We start from the raw sequence: 19097 nt of genomic DNA, 5'->3' as shown, positions 1-19097 counted from the left end.
TTCTCACCCGTAGCGATGCTTAAGTCCGTCCAAATCATGTTAGAAATTGCCACATTTTATGAAATCTGGCAAATGGATGTCAAACCTGCATTCCTTAAATGGATATCTCTAAGAAGAGTTGTATATGATGCAACCAGAAGGTTTTGTTGATCCTAAAGGTGCTAACAAAGTGTGCAAGTTCCAGCAATCCATCTATGGACTGGTGCAAGCATCTCAGAGTTGGAATATATGCTTTAATGAGGTGATCAAAGCATGTCGATTTATACAGACTTTCGGAGAAGCATGCATTTACAAGAAAGTGAGTGGGAGCTCTGTAGCATTTCTAATGTTATATGTGGATGACATATTGTTGATTGGAAATGATATAGAATTTTTGGATAGCATAAAAGGATACTTGAATAAGAGTTTTTCAATGAAAGACCTCGGTAAAGGTACTTATGTATTGGGCATCAAGATCTATAGAGATAGATCGAGACACTTAATAGGACTTCCACAAAGCACACACCTTGACAAGATTTTGAAGGAGTTCAAAATGGATCAGTTAAAGAAGGAGTTCTAGCCTGTATTGTAAAGTGTGAAGTTGAGTAAGACTCAAAGCCCGGCCACGACAGAAGATAGAGAGATAATACAAGTCATTCCCTATGCCTCAGCCATAGGTTCTATAAAGTATGCCATCCTGTGTACCAGACCTGTTATGTGCCTTGCCATGAGTTTGGCAAGGGGGTACAATAGTGATCCAGGAGTAGATCACTGGACAGCGGTCAAAATTATCCTTAGTTACCTAAGAGGACTAAGGAAATGTTTCTCGGATATGGAGGTGATAAAGAGTTTGCCATAAAGAGTTACATCGATGCAAGCTTTGACACTGATCTAGATGACTCTTAAGTCTCAATCCAGATACTATTGAATGTGGGAGCAATTAGCTAGAGTATCTTCATGCAGAGCATTATAGACACAGAAATTTGCAAAAGACATACGGATCTGAATGTGGCAGACCCGTTGACTAAACTTCTCTCACAAGCAAAAGATGATCACACCTTAGTACTCTTTGGGTGTTAATCACATAGCAATGTGAACTAGATTATTGACTCTAGTAAACCCTTTGGGTGCTGGTCACATGGAGATGTGAACTATGGGTGTTAATCACATAGAGATGTGATCTATTGGTGTAAAATCACATGGCGATGTGAACTAGATTATTGACTATAGTGCAAGTGGGAGACTGAAGGAAATATGCCCTAGAGGCAATGGTAAAGTTGTTATTTATATTTCCTTATATCATGATAAATGTTTATTATTCATGCTAGAATTGTATTAACCGAAAACTTGATACATGTGTGGATACATAGACAAAACACCGTGTCCCTAGTAAGCCTCTACTAGACTAGCTCGTTAATCAAATATGGTTAAGTTTCCTAACCATGGACATGTGTTGTCATTTGATGAACAGGATCACATCATTAGGAGAGATGTGATGGACATGACCCATTTGTTAGCTTAGCATTATGATCGTTCAGTTTTCTTGCTATTGCTTTCTTCATGTAAAATACATATTCCTCCGACTATGAGATTATGCAACTCCCCGATACCAGAGGAATGCCTTATGTGCTATCAAACATCACAACGCAACTGGGTGATTATAAAGATGCTCTACAGGTATCTCCGAAGGGGTTTGTTAGGTTGGCATAGATCGAGATTAGGATTTGTCACTCCGAGTATCGGAGAGGTATCTCTGGGCCGTCTCAGTAATGCACATCATAAGAAGACTTGAAAGCAAAGTGACTAATGAGTTAGCTGCAGGATGATGCATTACAGAATGAGTAAAGAGACTTTTGGGTAATGAGATTAAACTAGGTATGAAGATACCGACGATTGAATCTAGGGCAAGTAACATACTGATGACAAAGGGAATAACATATGTTATCATAACGGTTCGACCGATAAAGATTTTCGTAGAATATGTGGGAACCAATATGAGCATCCAGGTTCTGCTATTGATTATTTACCAGAGAGGTGTCTCGGTTATGTCTACATAGTTCTCGAACCCATAGGGTCCGCACGCTTAACGTTCGATGACGTTTTTGTATTATATGAGTTATGTGATTTGGTGACCAAATGTTGTTTGGAGTCCCAGATGAGATCACGGACATGACGAGGAATCTCAAAATGGTCGAGAGGTAAAGTTTGATATATAGGATGATAGTATTTGGACACTGGAAGTGTTCCAGATAGTATTGGGTATTTATTGGACTACCGGGGGGGAATAATGGGCCATATAAGTTATAGGAGGGGAGCACACCAGCCCACAAGGGGTGGCGCCCCCACTGAGGGAGTTCCAGACTAGGGGGTGTCCGGATAGCCGAACTATCATCATCGACCGGACTCCAAGACTATGAAGATACAAGATTGAAGACTTCGTCCCGTGTCCGGATGGGACTTTCCTTGGCGTGGAAGGCAAGCTTGGCAATACGGATATGTAGATTTCCTACCATTGTAACCGACTCTGTGTAACCCTAGCCCTCTCCGGTGTCTATATAAACCGGATGGCTTTAGTCCATAGGACGAACAACAATCATACCATAGGCTAGCTTCTAGGGTTTAGCCTTCTTGATCTTGTGGTAGATCCACTCTTGTAACACACATCATCAATATTAATCAAGCAGGATGTAGGGTTTTACCTCCATCAAGAGGGCCCGAACCTGGGTAAAACATCGTGTCCCTTGTCTCCTGTTACCATCCGCCTAGACACACAGTTCGGGACCCCCTACCCGAGATCCGCCGGTTTTGACACCGACATTGGTGCTTTCATTGAGAGTTCCTCTGTGTCGTCACCGATAGGCTCGATGGCTACTTCGACCATCATCAACGACGCAGTACAGGGTGAGACCTTTCTCGCCGGACAAATCTTCGTATTCGGCGGCTTTGCACTCCGGGCCAATTCGCTTGGCCGTCTGGAGCAGATCGAAAGCTACGCCCCTGGTCGTCAGGTCAGATTTGGAAGTTTGAACTTCACGGCTGACATCCGCGGGGACTTGATCCTCGATGGATTCGAGCCACAGCCGAGCGTACTGCACTGTCACGGCGAGCATGATTTAGCTCTGCAGCCGGACAGTACCCTGGAGGCCGCACTCGAGCCCGCTCCGATCATCAATTCGGAGCCGGCGGCGCAGGTCGAGGACGGATGGCTAGACACCGCCTCGGGAGCTGCAACCTCTACGACGATAGAGCCGAACAATGACCTTGTCCCTCACGAAGCCCGTGACTCCGAGGCGCCAGACTCCTTGCCGGACTCCGAACCTCCCGCGCCCCCTCCAATCGAATCCGATTGGGCGCCGATCATGGAGTTCACCGCAGCGGACATCTTTCAACTCTCACCTTTTGGCGACATCTTGAGTTCGCTAAAGTATCTCTCATTATCAGGAGAGCCCTGGCCGGACTGCGGCCAGGATAGTTGGGATGCGGACGACGAAGAAATTCAAAGCCCACCCACCACCCAATTAATAGCCACTGTCGACGACCTAACCGACATGCTAAACTATGACTCCGAAGACATCGACGGTATGGACGACAATGCCGGAGACGACCAAGAACCAGCACCTACCGGGCACATGAAAGCCACCCTAACCCACGACGTATACATGGTGGATATACCAAAAGGAAGCGATAATGAGGAAAAAGGGGACGTGGCGAAGGACAACTCCCCCAACAAACAACCAAAACGGTGACGCAAGCGCCGCCCGAAGAACGGCCTCAATAAAAACGGCACCCACACGGACCCGGCCCTAGAGCAGGGCGAAGTAGTGGACGACGCACATGTCAACAAGCAGCCAGCCGGACATGAACTGGACAAGCAACCCATCCCCGGCGAAGATGATCTCACATCACCAGAGCATACGAATCTTCATAAAAGGCTCGTCGCCACTGCAAGAAGTTTGAAGAAGCAAAAGCGGAAGCTCAAAACAGCGGAGGACGCACTCAGAATGAGATGGAGCAAAGTACTCAACAGCGCAGATAAACATGACGCTAGTCACCAGACAAAGAGCTACCCGAAGCGCAAGCTGTTGCCCGAATTTGACGAGGAGGCCTTAGAGCCCCCGCAGTCAAAAAAGAAAGAAGCCGCTTGGCCGGATAGACGACCAGATGACAGGCCAAGAGCAATAAGGGGCATCGCACACAAGCCGGCACACGATCAGCATAAAGATCGTTGGAAAAAGGACGACCCAGTCAGATCTATTTATGGGCCAAAAAAGAAGACTCCAGGAAGCAACATAACCCGCCGAGCATTTGAAGACAATGGCACACCCAAATACAGGGGCGCCACACACCCACTATGTTTCACCGACGAGGTACTGGATCATGGATTTCCAGCGGGATTCAAACCCGTAAACATAGAAGCATACGACGGAACAATAGACCCCGGAGTCTGGATTGAGGATTACATCCTACACATACATATGGCCAGAGGAGATGATCTCCATGCCATAAAATACCTACCCCTCAAGCTCAAAGGGCCAGCTCGGCATTGGCTTAAAAGCCTCCCAGAAAATACCATTGGAAGTTGGGAAGAGCATGAGGATGCGTTTCGAGCAAATTTTCAGGGGACCTATGTCTGCCCTCCGGATGCAGACGATTTAAGTCACATAATTCAACAGCCCGGAGAGTCAGCACGCAAATTCTGGAACAGGTTCCTCACTAAAAAGAACCAAATAGTAGACTGTCCGGACGCTGAAGCCTTAGCAGCCTTCAAACACAACGTCCGAGACGAATGGCTTGCCAGACACCTCGGCCAGGAAAAACCAAGAACAATGGCCGCACTAACAAGCCTCATGACCCGCTTTTGTGCGGGGGAAGACAGCTGGCTGGCTAGATGCAGCACCAGCGACCCGAGTACATCCGAAGTTAGGGATGGAAATGGGAAATCATGACGCAGAAAAGATCAGCGACGGAATAAGGAAAATGGCCCAAATAGTATGGCGGTCAACGCCGTATTCAAAAGCTCTCGGCCGAACAACAAAACACTGCCCCTCAAGGACAACAGTGACGAGCTATCCAACCTAAACAAGATTCTGGATAGACTATGTCAAATACATGGTACCTCCGGGAAGCCTGCAAACCATACCCACAGAGATTCTTGGGTCTTCAAACAGTCCGGCCGACTTAATGCCGAACGCAAGGGGCTCGACACACCAAGCGAAAGTGACGAAACCCAAAAGCAGCACTCCGGAAAACAGAAGACTTTCCCACTAGAAGTCAAAACAGTGAACTCACTTCATGTGATAACACGAAAAGATAGCGCGGCACCTGCAATACCAGGACACCGCCCGCAGAATGGGGATAGACCCTACCAAAATTCGCCGTAGCAGCACTTCCTTCAAAGGAGTGATGACAGGCCTTTAAGCCAATTATACAGGCTCTATACCATTAGAGGTTGTGTTCGGTTCATCCGACAACCTCCGTCGCGAAAAGCTCACTCTCCATCGCCCCATTCAAACAGTAGCCCTTAAGCACTACTGGGGCGCGCAGCTATCGCCAGCCCTAATGCAATACCACATTACGCGTTTTTTACGCTTAAGAATGCCCGGTCAATGTGGCATAATTTCATTAAAAAGTAACTCCGAGTGTTCCTCGACCACGGAGAATGTGAGACTGCTTCAACAGCCACACACTAATCAGACCTTGCAGGTCAAAGCCCCTAAAAACAGGTCATTCAGACCTCGGACATGGTTAGGCGAGTCCGGCGTAACTAAACAAGGGGCTTCCTAGCCGCATACCCCCTTTACACGTGTATAAATGATGAGAGCCAATAAAGCTCAACTTTCTTCATTTTATTCTATTTCAATACAACTTCTGCACGATATTTCTTGGAAACTAAGTCCTTCTCTTTTACAGATGAAGCACGTGCTACACCCGTCCAGGATACATCACAACGGAGACACAGGCGCAGACGTGCAGCAAGGACCCGTTGCAAGGATTCTTTTCAGATTAAGACCCTGCGTAAACCTTTCTTACTGTCTCTTGTTGATACACATCCCCCGGTTTCCCACCATAGCCGAGGAGGAGGCTGGCGTTTTGGCATCGGCCGTGTCAGAAGTTCCCGCCTGTACCTGGACACAAGGGGCTTAGGGCATTGTTCTGCCTGGTATCATAAAGACCGAACACCTCAGGGAGTGTTCGGCGTCTCGAGTTAGGCCTTATATGCATCAGCTCCGAATCATGTCTTTGGTCAAATGTTGGGTTTGCCCAGCTCCTGTGTTTTGCTGCCTTACGTTCCGCATCATCGGCTAACGCGGCACCAGGAGAACTACTGCGATTGTGCCCCGGTTCGGCCGGGCGAGCACCTCAGTAGAGAAAGACGAAAATTGACTGTCATGATATAGCGAGAGACTGGTCAACCACTCGATCGACCATTGGAATGTTTAGAATTCCTCCGCTTTGACGAAGGACCGCTTCCCGGTCAGGCACATACGCGCCCCGAGTTCGGGAAGAGCGGTGCCACCAGGGGCTATATAGTAGCCCCACATTCGAGCTCCTATGGCTAAGTGAAAGTGATAAAGCATTATAGTCCGGTTGCCTAGTTTGCTACGCTATCACCTCCTTAAAAGGACCAAGACGTTGGATTAAGTGTGAAAAGCGCTTTTCTTTTTGCAAACACCCCCGCACCATGTGCGTGGGGGCTGAAGCCAAAGATTGCCATCTTTCAGATTATACATACATATACGGCCGCACAGGAGATAGTTCAATACTTGAACACACAAGTATAAAAAGTTATTGCATTATAAACATGATCTCAGAAATCATACATGTCATTCAAACATAACATCTTTCGAGCACTGCGACTCTATTAAACGAGCGCCCTGCAGGACTTCCTCAAAATAGTGCTCAGTGGGGAATCGGCTTTTGTCCGAACCCCGGGATGCAACAGCGGTGGCATCCTCTGCCCAGTATGTCTTACCACGGGCGAGAGCCATCCGTGCACCTTCTATGCATGTCGACCGCTTCATCACCCCAATACGCGGCACCGCCCCAAGGAATTGCTGCAACAAGCCAAAATAACTCTTTGGCTTGGGCCTTTTTGGCCACAGATGAGCGACCACATCCGTCATGGCAAGTCCGGACAATCTATTCAGCTCAGCCCACTCAACCAGCCGATCACTCAATGGAAGTGGACGCTCCGGACTATGGAATTGAGACCAGAAAAGCTCTTCCATTTCGTGATCCTCCTGGCTTCGAAAGTGCACGACTGCGTCTGCCGCACTCGCCGCCAAGTCCAGATAAGGATCCTCCGCACCGTACAATCGGCCCAGCTGAGCATACTTCGGATCCATGAACTTCCTACGCAGCATAAAGGGCTTTCCAGCCACAATGTCTTCGACCTGACGCAGTTCCTCCTTCATAGCCCGCATCGCACTACGGGCATCCTTGGCTTCGGCGTCGGCCTTCTTCAGGTCCTCTTGCTCTGCTCGGCGTTCTCCTTCAAGAACCTCCAGGCGGTCGGTAGCAACTTTTAATTTCATGGCCATTCCGGCCATCCCCTCCCTGCTTCGGCAGTGAGCAGCCTTCTCGGCTTCTAGCTCTTCCGCTGCCTTCGAGGCAGCCGCCTCGCTTTTTCTGGCTTGCTCCTTGGCCCGAGCAAGTTCTGCTCGAAGGCCTTCCACAGCAGCAGCACTATCTGCATCAGGCATACAAATTGTAAGGAATGGGCGTCAGCTCCCTTACTAGGCGACCGCAGAGCAACCACATACCTTGTGACTCATCGAGTCGTTTATTGATCAGCGAGATGTCCGCATCCGCAACGTCGAGTTGCCTCTTCAGCTCGGCAAATCCATCAGTCCGGCTTGCCACCGAACGTTCCGCCACCTGCATAGGAAAGGCGACAATCTACAACTAAGATTATGATCCTCGGCACGCTGTCGCTTTTGATAGCATACCAAGTCTCAGGGGCTACTATCTATACAGGGCGCACTTCATGTGCAAAACTGTCAAAAGGTATGTCATTTTTGCGTACCTCAAATCCCGTCAGCAAACTTCCGACGGCCTCACACAACCCGCTTTCGGCGAACGAGATCCTCTCAATCACCATACCCATTAATGTGCGGTGATCTTCTGAGATGGACGCCCTCTTAAGAAAATCTTGCAGCTCCACCGGCCGTACTCCAATGGGTGCCGAACTCTCTGGCCCCGCCGGACTCGGGGAGACCCTCCGCGACGACACCTCAGGGTCGTCCGCCCCGCACGATGGGGCGGCAGATGGAGGCATTTCACTCTCCATCATCTCCGAACGAAGGTCTCCTGAAGATGAGCTGTGCTGAGATGGGCTGAGATCCGAACTACAAGGTGAAAACTTCGGTTACCCTTAGAAATTAAACAGGGATGTCCACTATTACAAAATTCCCCCTTTTACTTACGGCTCGCTAGAGGTATGATTCCTCCGAGGAGACAGTTCGGTCGGGGCTCTTCCCGGCACAGGACCTTCCGGTACAGATTTCTTTCCTCGCTTTGAGGCCTTGGCCTCTGGGTCTTCGGAAGCGGTCCTCTACTCCCCTGGAAGGAGGGACTCTCGATTCCTCCCTTACTGAAAGCCTCCGTGGCTGAGGTGGTAGATCCCCTGTGCCCTTCTTCGCCCTCCTTCGAAGGTGCAACCTCTAACATTTTGATCAACACGGGATCCTGCGTGGTCTCAGGGAGGGGGGCCGGACACCATGTCAATTTTGCTTGCGCTATCCACTCCTGTCCATGGGATAGCTGGTTAAAAGGCAAACCCATAGTAAATAAATGGACGATGTGTCCGGACACAGGGCTACTTACTTGAGTATCCGGGCGATTGCAGCTTAGGCCAGCTTCCTCGGTCAATTCCGGACGCATCTCTTGCGATCCGAAGAACAGTTTGTACATCTCCGCGGGTGTCAAACCCATGAAGTGTTGAAGAGCTCGTGGCCCCTCTGGATTAAATTCCCACAGGCGGAGGGGGCGACGTTTGCAGGGCAGTAGGCGCCGGATCAACATAACCTGTACCACTACGGCCAGATTGATCTCCCTTTCTTGGAGGCCTCGAATTCGGTCCTGCAGTAGGGGAACGTCCTTGGACGGCCCCCAGTCACGCCCCTTGTTGACCCATGACGTCAGCCGCTGTGGAGGGCCCGAGCGGAAGACGGGCGGCAGCCTCTGCCTGCTGCCCCTAGGAGCGGTGATATAGAACCACTCCTGTTGCCACAAGCCGAGCTCCTCCTGAAAAGAGCCCTCAGGCCATGGAGCATCAGCCCTCTTACTTATAACCACCCCGCCGCACTCTGCTTGACGCCCCTCAATCATCTTCGGCTCCACGTTGAAGGTTTTGAGCCACAAGCCAAAGTGAGGGGTAGTGCGGAGGAAGGCTTCGCAGACGATAATGAATGATGAGATGTGGAGGATAGACTCCGGAGCCAAGTCATGGAATTCCAGCCCATAGTAAAACATGAGCCCCCTCACGAAGGGATCCGTCGGGAAGCCTAAACACCGACGGAGGTGAGACACGAACACAACGCTCTCGCCAAGCTCGGGAGTAGGAATAACTTGCCCTCGGGCAGGCATCCTATGCGAAATCTCATAGGTTAAGTACCTGGTGTCTCTTAGCTTTAGCACGTCCTCTTCCGTGACGGAGGAGGGCATCCACCGGCCTCGTAGGTCGGGGCCGGACATTGTCGAAGATCGAAGGTACCCAAATATGGAGCCCTGGGTGTTGGAACTCGGGGCGAGGGGCGGATTCGATAGAGGATTGAAGGAAAAGAATGGGCCTTGGTCTCATTATAAAGAGGGAGAATACCAAGAGCCGTCCCCATGACCGTTTGGAACCTGCCTTCGATGGAGGGGCGTGGCAACGGGCGCGGTTGGGTTACCCACGTCCATATTGATGGGAATCCCGGAATAAGGGGAACACGATCTCTGCTTCGACAAGACGTGCCAAGGAAACTGCCTCGCTAAACGCGCAGAGGTGGAACAATAAAAACAATTCAAGTAAAGGCTTGGTAATGGTGTGACGTCACGCCACAAAATACGTCAGCAGATTGAACTTGTGTAATATTATTCTCTCTACGGTGGTATGTGGAATTTATTTTTGCAGAGCCGGACACTATCCTGATGTTCACAATCTTCTATAAATTATTCGGAGGAAGAACCCGCCTTGCAATGCCGAAGACAACATGCGCGCCGGACTCGTCGTCATTGAAGCCTGGTTCAGGAGCTACTGAGGGAGTTCCAGACTAGGGGGTGTCCGGAAGCTGAACTATCATCATCAGCCGGACTCCAAGACTATGAAGATACAAGATTGAAGACTTCGTCCCGTGTCCGGATGGGACTTTCCTTGGCATGGAAGGCAAGCTTGGCGATGCGGATATGTAGATTTCCTACCATTGTAACCGACTCTGTGTAACCCTAGCCCTCTCCGGTGTCTACATAAACCGGGTGGCTTTAGTCCATAGGACGAACAACAATCATACCATAGGCTAGCTTCTAGGGTTTAGCCTTCTTGATCTCGTGGTAGATCCACTCTTGTAACACACATCATCAATATTAATCAAGCAGGACGTAGGGTTTTACCTCCATCAAGAGAGCCCGAACCTGGGTAAAACATCGTGTCCCTCGTCTCCTGTTACCATCCGCCTAGACGCACAGTTCGGGACCCCCTATCCGAGATCCGCCGGTTTTGACACCGACACCCACCTTATGGTAGGAGGCCGAATAGGAGAAGGAGGTGGGCGGGTTGGGCCCCCCTTTCCTTCCTCCTTCCCTCTTCCCCCTTTTCCCCCTTCCGGTAAAAGGAAAGAGAGGGGGGCGAATTGGACTAGGGAGCCCAAGTAGGATTCCTCCTACTTGGCCGCGCCAAGGCTCCTCCCCTCCCCCTCCCACCTATATATACATGGGGAGGGGCACCTAGAACACACACCAATGATTGTTAGCCGTGTGCGGTGCCCCTTCCACAGTTTACGCCTCCGGTCATATTCTCGTAGTACTTAGGCGAAGCCCTGTGCGGATAATGTCACCAGCACCATCACCACGCTGTCGTGCTGACGAAACTCAACTACTTCCCCGACACTCTGCTGGATCAAGAGTTCGAGGGACGTCATCAAGCTGAACATGTGCAGAACTTAGAGGTGTTGCACGTTCGGTACTTGATCGGTCGGAACGAGAAGAAGTTCGACTACATCAACCGCGTTGCTAAACGCTTCCTCTTTCGGTCTACGAGGGTACATAGACACACTCTCCCCCTCTTGTTGCTATGTGTCTCCTAGATAGATCTTGCATGAGCGTAGGATTATTTTTGCAATTGCATACTACGTTCCCCAACAATATCTGCATCATCATCACATGACAGTAATGAGACTCCATCCCGCTGAACCTTTTCTTCTTGGTGTCTAGAAATCTTCTTATCTTCCCACACTAACTGGAACTAACTTTGATTCCGGTAAGGCATTTGAAGTATTGATCGATCTTCTTCGAACTTAAGGTGAAGCAAGAAGGGGGGCAATAATTCTTTTCCTTTGTTTGACTTTTTTCCCTTGTCCCCCTCCTCCGTCTTTGTCTCTGTCTCTTCCGACTTTTTATGGTGCGACATGTGGAGATCTACCCTGATCTTCAAATCTTCCAAGTATCTTCTTGCCTTCGGCCCATCCTTAGTCTTATCCGGCAGGTTCATCAATGTTGCAAGCAAGCGATCAAGGACATTCTTTGTGATATGCATTTGATCAAGGCAATGAGGCATGTCGAGTTTGGGCAAGTACTCCAAGTCCTAGAAAACATACCTCATGTTCCATACCTTCAGCAGCGGCTCCGGCGCCTTTTTCATCTTTCCTGGCATGAGGCACTATTCCCAGTTTTTCAACAACTCACCAATTTCGGCACCGCTCCTCTTACGTGGAGGTCCTCAATGCTCAGCCTCACCATTGAATAGATCTCCACGGGTCGTCCTTCTCAAGCCATCTTCGATGCCCCATGTACACGATTTTCCCAGACCCGCCATCTTCCGTTAGCTGCTGAGACGTTGTATCATCCATGCACCGCGTGTATCCGCAATATCCATGGCACACCTGGCCTGTGACATATCCGTAACCAAGATTGTCATGAACTGTCGTCATCAACGCAACTCTCATATAGAAATACTCGTCCTTGCTGGTGTCCCATGTCTTGGCCAGTGTTTTCCATAACGTGTCTAACTCCTTTTTCAGTAGCCCTAGATATAGATATTATTTCCCGATTGTTTTGGCCCTTGAATTAGTATGCTCATGTGTATGTACTTTGACTTCATGCACAACCAGGGGGAGGTTGTACATCCATACAAACACGGGCCATGTGCTATGGTTGGTGTTCTGGTTGCCAAACGGATTCATGCCATCGACACTCGTGCCAAGCACGATGTTCCTTGCACCTCCTGTGAAATACCAATATTCAGAGTTGAACGCTCCCCACTGGCTTGCATCCGCGAGGTGTCTCAACTTTGGATCATCTCCATCGCCGGGCTTCACCCTCTCTGCATGACAGTGAATGAGGTTTTCTTCCTTAGGATTTACGAAATAACACTTCATATGGGGAATGATCGGTAAGTACCATACAACTTTCTTGGGAGATTTTTTTCGTCCTTCTTGTATTGAGAAGCATTGCACACCGGATAGCTAGTTTTTTCTGCGTGGTCCTTCTGATAAATGATGTAATTGTTGATGCATGCATGGTATATAGTGTGCGGCATATCAAGAGGACACGCGATCCTCTTGGCCTCATTGCACTAGTAGGACATAGGTTCCCCACGGGAACAACCTTCTTTAGGTACTTGAGAAGCTCATCGAGGCTTCTGTTGGTCCATTTGTTTTTAGCCTTTGGCTTTAGAAGTTCGAGCGTGAAACTCAAGCGGGTCACCTCAGGATCGCAACCATCATATAATGGAGTCTTCAAGTCTACCTCCAGTTGCTCCAGCTTGTCCTCCTCTCTAGAATCGGCTCTGTCGCTACTCGTCTTCTTGTGAAACAGGTATCGAACATGCGGGTCCTGCACGATTGAACTTAGTAGCGATGAAGGCTGCGACATGTCTGCATCTTCTCCACACCATTTCCGGCCTCTTCTTTGCCACCATTTCTGGCCTCTTCTCCACCACCATGTCCGACACCTTCTCCGCTGCCATGTCTGGCCTCTTCTCCGCCGCCATTATCAGTCATCTCTTCATTTGTCCCCATGTCGCCATTGGCTGCCCCGTCGGCGTCCTGATCATCATCATCTTCACTTATCCACCGAGTATAGCCATCCATGAAACCAGTCATGAGTAGGTGCGCCCTCAAACGACCATACTTAGAGGGGTCGAGCCAGACTCCTCCTTTGCATCTTTGATAGAGACATCAAAAATCTCTGTCCGGTTATTTTTCATACATGTCCTGCACCGATGATCGCAACCATTTTTCCACCATTGTTCCACTAACCATCATGATTTCCTGCATGATAATAATAAGCAAAATGATTAGAAAAATGCATGCATGCATCAAAGTCATACAAAACTCAAGCACAATAGGGCATATAGAGTTTGCCCAAAATTCGTCGAAATGGAAATAAATTGACATTTCGACAAAACATACACAACTCAAGCACAATTCAGTGACAACTCAAGCACAATTTCTGTCATATCGCACACGCGCACGCACACACACACACACACACACATATTTCCATTCTTCCAAAGCACAAATTTTTACTCACCTATCTCGATATAGATCAAGCACGTTGTCGCCACACACCTAGCTAGTGATCAAAAGTGGACAAAGATTACTTCTTTACATGGATATATTTAGTTAGGGAGGTAGATATGTCACTTCATTAAATGGGTATATCTACCTAGCTAGTTAGGGAAGGAGATGGCTCTAACTAGTGGAGGGGAGGAAAAGAGAAAGTGGTTGCATTAATGGAGGTGGTGTAGAGTCAGCTAGGGGCATTAGAGAGAGAGAAAGAGAGGTGGGAGAAGAAAGAGAGTAATGGGGGGAGAAGCAAGTGAGGAAGAAGCAAGGTGAGGGAGAGAGGAGGGGTGAGTGAAGGGAGAGAGAGGAGGGGGAGTGAAGGGAGAGAGAGGAGGGGGTGAAGGGAGAGAGAGGAGGGGAAGAGGGATGGAAAAGGTGGCTATTGCGCCTTAGCAGCAGTGTGGGCCAGAAGACATTACTACTGCTAAAAAGTTAGCAGTAGCACGGTCCTACAAGCTGCATTGCTGCTAAGTGGGGCCCTCCATGTGGCACAATACAACTTTAGTAGCAGCTGTGGGTCTGCAAAACATTCTACTGCTAACTCTTTAGCAGTAGCGCGTCTCCAGAGAGATGCACTGCTACTATACATAGCTTGTTGGCTAAGGTGTGGATCACATACCAGTAGCATGATGGACCACACTACTAAAGGAAATATGCCCAAGAGGCAACAATAAAGTTCTTATTTTATATTTCCTTAAATGTTTATTATTCATGCTAGAATTGTATTAACCGGAAACTTGATACATGTGTGAATACATAGACAAAACAAAGTGTCCCTAGTATGCCTCTACTAGACTAGCTCGTTGATCAAAGATGGTTAAGTTTCCTAGACATGGACATGAGTTGTCATGTCATTTGATAAATGGGATCACATCATTAGTGGAATGATGTGATGTACAAGACCCATCTGTTAGCTTAGCATAATGATGGTTCAGTTTTATTGCTACTGCTTTCTTTGTGTCAAATGTATATTCCTCCGACTATGAGATTATGCAACTCCCGGACACTGGAGGAATGCCTTGTGTGCTATCAAACGTCATAATGTAACTGGGTGATTATAAAGATGCTCTACAGGTATCTCCGAAGGTGTTTGTCGGGTTGGCATAGATCAAGATTAGGATTTGTTAGTCCGAGTATCGGAGAGGTATCTCTAGGCCCTCTCGGTAATGCACATCATATGAAGCCTTGCAAGCAATGTGACTAATGACTTAGTTACGGGATGATGCACTACGGAACGAGTAAAGAGACTTGCTGGTAACGAGATTGAACTAGGTATGAGGATACCGACGATCGAATCTTGGGCAAGTAACATGCCGGCTGACAAAGGGAATAACATATGTTGACATTGCGGTTCGACCGATAAAGATCTTTGTGGAATATATGTGAGCCAATATGAGCATCCAGGTTCCGCTATTGGTTATTGACTAGAGAGGTGTCTTGGTCATGTCTACATAGTTCTCGAACCCGTAGGGTCCGCACGCTTAACATTCGATGACGATATGTATTATATGAGTTATGTGTTTTGGTGGCTGAAGGTTGTTCGGAGTCCCGGATGAGATCACGGACATGACGAGGAGTCTCAAAATGGTCGAGAGGTAAATATTGATATATTGGAAGGTTATGTACGGACACCGGAATGGTTCCAAAGAGGTTCACGGATTTTTCGGACTACTTGGAGGTTACCGGAACCCCCCGGGAAAGTTAATGGGCCTCATGGGCCATAGTGGAGAGGAGGAGGCAGGCCACGGGAGGTGGCGCCCCCCCCCAAGGGAGTTCAAATTGGACATGGGGGAGGGGTGGCCCCTCTTTCCTTCTCCCTCTCCACCTCTTTCCCCTTTCCCCCTCTCCGTTGGAAGGAAGGGGGGAGCCAACTAGGACTGGGAGTCCTAGTGGGACCCTCCCACTTGGCGCACCCCTAGGGGCCGGCGGCCTCCCCCTCCTTTATATACGGGGCAGGGGGAACCCCAAGGCACAACAGTTGTCTTTTAGCCGTGTGCGGTTCCCCCCTCCATTGTTTACTCCTCCGGTCATATTGTCGTAGTGCTTAGGCGAAGCCCTGCGTAGATCACTTCACCAACACCGTCATCATGTCGTAATGCTGACGGAACTCATCGACTCCTTTGTGCGTCTACTGGATCAAGAGTTCGAGGGATGTCATCGAGCTGAACGTGTGCAGAACTTGGATGTGTCGTACGTTCAGTACTTGATCGGTTGATTCGAGAAGACGTTCGACTACATCAACTGTGTTAAGTTAACGCTTCCGCTTTCGGTCTATGAGGGTACGTGGACACACTCTCCCCTCTCATTGATATGCATCTCCTAGAACGTGTGCAGAAATTTCATGCTACGTTTCCCAACAGTGGCATCTGAGTCAGGTCTATGCATAGATGATATGCATGATAGAACACAAAGAGTTGTGGCGTTGATCGTCATACTGCTTACCACCAATGTCTTATTTTGATTCGGTGGTATTGTTGGATGAAGCGGCCCGGACCAACCTTCCATGACCGCGTTCATGAGACCGGTTCGACATGCAACTAGTTTTGCATAAAGGTGGCTGGCGGGTGTCTGTTTCTCCAACTTTAGTTGAATCGAATTTGACTGCGGACGGTCCTTGTGAAGGTTAAACAGCAAACTTGATAAATCACCGTTGTGGTTTTTGTGCCGTAGGTATGTACGGTTCATGCTAGCAGCCCGTAGCAGCCACGTAAAACTTGCAAAAGTAGAGGATGTCTAACTTGTTTTTGCAGGGCATGTTGTGATGTGATATGGTCAAGACATGATGTAATATGAAGATTGTTGTATGAGATGATCATGTTTTGTAAAAGTTATCGGCAACTGGCAGGAGCCATATTGTTGTCGCTTTATTGTATGAAATACAAGCGCTATGTAATTGCTTTACTTTATCACTAAGCGGTAGCGATAGTCGTAGAATCAATGGTTGGCGAGATGACCACGATGCTACAATGGAGATCAAGGTGTCAAGCCGATGACAATAGAGATCATGATGTTGCTTCGATGATGGAGATCAAAAGCACAAGATGATGATGGCCATATCATGTCACATATTTTGATTGCATGTGATGTTTATCTTTTATGCATCTTACTTTGCTTAGTACGGCGGTAGCATTATAAGATGACCCCTCACTAAAATTTCAAGGTATAAGTGTTCTGCCCGAGTATGCACCATTGCGAAAGTTCTTCGTGCTGAGACACCACGTGATGATCGGGTGTGATAGGCTCTACGTTCAAATACAACGGGTGCAAGCCAGATTTGCACACGCAGAATACTCGGGTTAAACTTGACGAGCCTAGCATATACAGATATGGCCTCGGAACACTGGAGACTGAAAGGTCGAACACGATTCATATAGTAGAGATGATCAACATAGTGATGTTCACCATTGAAGACTACTCCATCTCACGTGATGATCGGACATGGTTTAGTTAATTTGGATCACGTATCATTTAGATGACTAGAGGGATGTCTATCTAAGTGGGAGTTCTTAAGTAATATGATTAATTGAACTTAATTTATCATGAACTTAGTCCTGATAGTTTTTTGCATATCTACATTGTAGATCAATGGATCGTGCTATCGTTCCTTTGAATTTTAATGCATTCCTAGAGAAAGCTAAGTTCAAAGATGATGGTAGAAACTACATGGACTGGGTCCGTAACTTGAGGATTATCCTCATTGCTGCACAGAAGAATTATGTCCTTGATGCACGCTCGGTGCAAGGCCTGCTGCAGGAGCAGAAGCAGACGTTGTGAACGCCAAGCAAGCTCGATATGATGACTACTCGTTAGTTCAGTGTGCCATGCTTTACGGCTTAGAATTGGGACTTCAAAGACATTTTGAACATCATGGACAATATGAGATGTTCTAGGAGTTGAAGTTGATATTTCAAGCAAATGCCCGAGTTGAGAGATATGAAGTCTCCAACAAGTTCTATAGCTGCAAGATGGAGGAGAACAGTTCTATTAGTGAGCACATACTCAGAATGTCTGGTTACCATAATCACTTGAATCGGCTATGAGTTAATCTTCCAGATGATTATGTCATTGGCAGAGTTCTTCAATCACTGCCACCAAGCTACAAAGGCTTTGTGATGAACCACAATATGCCAGGGATGGAAAAGACTATTCCCGAGCTCCTCGCGATACTAAAGGCCGCGGAGGTAGAAATCAAGAAGGAGCATCAAGTGTTGATGGTTAACAAGACACTAGTTTCAAGAAAAAGGGCAAGGGTAAAAATAAGGGGAACTTCAAGAAGAATGACAAGCAAGTTGTCACTCCCGGAAAGAAACCTAAAAATGGACCCAAGTCTGAAACTGAGTGCTTCTGCTGCAAAGGGACTGGTCACTAGAAGCGGAACTGCCCCAAGTATTTGGCGGATAAGAAGGATGGAAAAGTGAGCAAAGGTATATTTGATATACATGTTATTGATGTGTACCTTAATAATTCTCGTAGTAGTGCCTGGGTATTTGATACCGGTTCGGTTGCTCATATTTGTAACTCGAAGCAGGGACTACGGATTAAACGAAGATTGGCTAAGGATGAGGTGACTATGCCGTTGGAAATGTTTCCAAGGTCGATGTGATCGCCGTCGGCACGCTACCTCTACATCTACCTTCGGGATTAGTTTTAGACCTGAATAATTGTTATTTGGTGCCAGCATTGAGCATGAACATTATATTTGAATCTTTTTTAGTGCGAGATGGTTATTCATTTAAATCAGAGAATAATGGTTGTTCTATTAATATGAGTAATATCTTTTATGGTCATGCACCCTTGAAGAGTGGTCTATTTCTGTTGAATCTTGATCGTGATGATACACATATTCATAATATTGATGCCAAAAGATGCAAAGTTGATAATGATAGTGCAACTTATTTGTGGCACTACCGCTTGGGTCATATCGGTGTAAAGCGCATGAAGAAACTCCATGAATATGGACTCTTGGAATCACTTGATTATGAATCATTTGATACTTGCGAACCGTGCCTTATGGGCAAGATGACTAAAACTCCATTCTCCGGAATAATGGAACGAGCTAGTGACTTATTGGAAATAATACATACCAATGTATGCGGTCCAATGAGTGTTGATGCTCGTGGCGGGTATCATTATTTCCTGACCTTCACAGATGATTTGAGCTTATATGGGTATATCTACTTAATGAAACACAAGTCTGAAACATTTGAAAAGTTCAAAGAATTTCAGAGTGAAGTGGAGAATCATCATAACAAGAAAATAAAGTTTCTATGATCTGATCGTGGAGGAAAATATTTGAGTTACGAGTTTGGACTTCATCTAAAACAATGTGGAATAGTTTCACAGCTCACGCCA

The sequence above is a fragment of the Triticum dicoccoides genome, chromosome 5B (assembly GCF_002162155.2).
Source record: "Triticum dicoccoides isolate Atlit2015 ecotype Zavitan chromosome 5B, WEW_v2.0, whole genome shotgun sequence".
Taxonomy (NCBI): domain Eukaryota; kingdom Viridiplantae; phylum Streptophyta; class Magnoliopsida; order Poales; family Poaceae; genus Triticum; species Triticum dicoccoides.
This window is presented reverse-complemented; position numbering follows the sequence as displayed.